This window comes from Solanum stenotomum, chromosome 11 (genome assembly GCF_019186545.1).
Source record: "Solanum stenotomum isolate F172 chromosome 11, ASM1918654v1, whole genome shotgun sequence".
NCBI classification, from domain to species: domain Eukaryota; kingdom Viridiplantae; phylum Streptophyta; class Magnoliopsida; order Solanales; family Solanaceae; genus Solanum; species Solanum stenotomum.
The window spans coordinates 14,248,507-14,251,837 of NC_064292.1; positions in this window are offsets into that span (position 1 = coordinate 14,248,507).

The window sequence follows — 3,331 nt, forward strand, 5'->3', positions numbered from 1 at the left end:
GTCTCGTCTACTGTTCCATAGAAATATGTCTGAAAGTTTTTTTTCAGTGCTTTGTTTCTTTTCTGATCAGCTATTAGTATTATCTTCATAGTCTTAAGTGTTGAATCTACTTAGTATACTTAGTTTGTCTCTCTGTTTGTCATCTGACTGTTAGGAAGAATTATTGCTTGTTTAGGTGTTTATCGATATTCATGCTTATTGTTGCAAATGATTATCTTACAGTTTCTTGTTTGGTGCTATTGACATCCCTCAAAGCATGCTATTAGCTCGGTTTCTCTGTTGAAAATTGTTGTTGTGATGCCTATTTCGTCCGTTAGCATTTTCTTTGGTTCTATTGTTCATGTTCTTTGGTTAAATACTTTCTTGAATCTCAATCTGTTGCGTTTTCTTGCCTTGGCACCGCTCCAAGCTTGTTCTAGTGATTGTTTGCTTTTGGGAAAATTGTATGATCACTTGATTTTCCTTATTGATCAAATTTTGTGTTTAGTATGGATGATAGGTGTTTGATTGTATTGTTAGCATCCTAACTTTAACTTTGTCCTACTTGGGAATTTAAGCATGTTGGATTCTGCTTAAAATTTTTACTAAATTTCATTATAATTCTATTGTTTTGATGCGTGTCGTTAGAAATATTTGGTCTAGTGGTCGTTTTCTTGCTCATTCATGTACGTCATTACTTGAATCTCTTGTTCTAAAAGATGTTAAGAGTTCCTTGCTAGAGTTTAATGATGCTTTAAAAATGGGGTCCTAAGGAGTTAGGTGTTGATATTTTGATGTTCATTATTTGGAAATGTTGTCCAGTATCTATTGTAATGACCAACATTGTACATAATTACAAATTCCCTAGTTAAATGTGGTCTTTCTTCATTGTGTTTAGCATCTGTTTTGGGCCTACTTCATTAATCAGCCAACTAATGGCCTGAAAACAAAATAATTGTTTCCTGGTTCAAATAGCTTCATTTTTCTTACTTGATTGATGTACCTATCAGTTGTTTCCTCGATTTCCTCCATCATATGCTAATATGTTATTTTCTTTGTTTGGCATGAACACCACATGAGTCTATTATGGATTCTTGTCTCCTAATCTCTTGCATCCTCAAGATGAGCCATGGAGGCTCGATTTTTCCTTCATCGAGTCAGCCTCCATTTTACTTGAATGTCGGGAGAGCCACACAAGGCTGGAATTTGAACTTCCAAGCTCTGAAAAGGGTCGAAAACAAGCTGTTATACATGTTGTATACACCGGTATACAGACAGAAAATACAATATACAGGTTTGAAGCGCAGAAATACAGGTGGAAAGGGCAGAAATACGAAGTTCAAATAAAATTACAGGTCCGGGAGTTCGAGAATTAGCGGTATACATGGTGTATACATCGAATATACACTTAGTGTATATCATGGCAAAATGAGAATGAAAGGGGCCCAAAACCTTAAGTGATTTCAGCAGGCCCAAATGAAAAAAAATGGGCCAAAGCCTCATTCAAAAATTGTTGCAGGAATTTTGAAGAATTGGGCCTAAAAGCCCATTTTTGCTGAATTTTGCCCAAATTCAAATCTTCTCTCCTTTTTCTCCAATTTTTATTGTATTATTTGACTAACCTTGATTATCTTATGGTTTAATTAAATTAAATTTCCAAAGATGGCTATTTCATGTTATTTTCCAACTTAAAATATATATTTTATTACTTAGCTCTTATTTTATTATTTGTCATGTCACTTAAGTTACTTTCCTTTAGAAAAAATTCCCCTTTAATTCTATCCCCTTAAGATAATTATACAACAATAATAATAACAATAATATATATATATATATATATATATATATAGTAACAAGCGATGAATTTCTTTTACTTAGTTGAAATTTCAAAAGTTAGTCGAAAGTCATTTTTAGTCAAATCGTCGGTCAACCGCAAGTTAGCGGACATTTCGAGGGCCTAATACCTTTTCGGAATGTACATTGAACTCGAACCTTTTTATTTTTCAATTGAATTTATTTGTTTAAGTCCTTTGAAAACCTTGAATTGTTTCTTGATTTTTACTAAAAATTAAGTGATGACTGTTTATTTTGAAAATTCGATTTCTCTTAAATCATAAGTTTAATCTAATTTTTGGAAACTTAGTTATTTTTCTTTTATTTTATATTTTCAAGTAAAACACTAGTAAGTAGGACTGCATTTTCTTGTTACCCTTACTTGTAGTCATAGGACTGTACAGTTTTGTAGTTTCTTAACTGTTCTTCAATTTTTGTTGCTATCTATGACTTTGTGTAGTTCAATTATAATATTATTTTATTGTAGTAGTGTTGTTCTACTATACTATCGAAAATAGCCTCTTTATCTCAACTAATAGGTAGAGGCAAGGTTTGAGTACACTCTACCTCCCAGACCCCACTTTGTAGGACTACACTGGATATGTTGTATTGTTGTTATGTAAGAGTCATAAGTAGAAGTTAGAACACGATACTAAATATACTTTGGTAGAATTTTAATTTGATAAAAACTCTCTAGACGCTTTTACAAATTAAAAAGTGATGCATCAAAAAAACATGAAAGACGTTAGTAATACAGTTCTAACCCACTTTTTTACATGCGATGATGTAAAAATATGAAGTTAAACAAAGATAAACAAATTGAAACGAAGCGGCTCAAGAACTGGGTCTTCTAAAATACATCCAGAAATTTAAATCATATATTAAAGGAAAGATATCTAATATCTTACAACTTACTACTCAAATTAAAAAAATACCAATGTAATATTATTAGGTTTAGGAGATGGAGCTTTAGGTACAATTGAGACAATTACTATTTACTTAATGACATTTATCTAGACTGTTGGTTATTAAAAGTACCTATATTATATTATTATCGTTAAATATAATATAGTGACAATTATAATATTCTAGCAAAATTATTTATTTGTTATAAGGCTTAAGTCATTTGCGGCCCCCTAAAGTTGTCCGTATAATTTACTTAGACACTTCAACTATGACTAGTACCTATTAGACACTCTAATATTAAGGAATATTTACTTATTGAACACAAAACGATAATAAAGCTTTTAAAATGTAGTGTGTGTAATCCACGCACATCGTCTTGAAAAAGTAACCAATAAGACTTCAACATGTGGCACATGGGTCCAATCTAATGAATTTTCATTTATTTTTAATTCCAACCTTTAATAATTCAAAAAATTGATAAACAAAAAGAAAGAAAAAATGTTTCCTCCCCCAACCCCACAGGAACCCACCCACCTTTCTTCTTCTTCCCCTAACGTCGGCACCTCCTGCGGCAACAACAACAAAAAAGAAAGAAAAAAGCAAATCTCTCCCC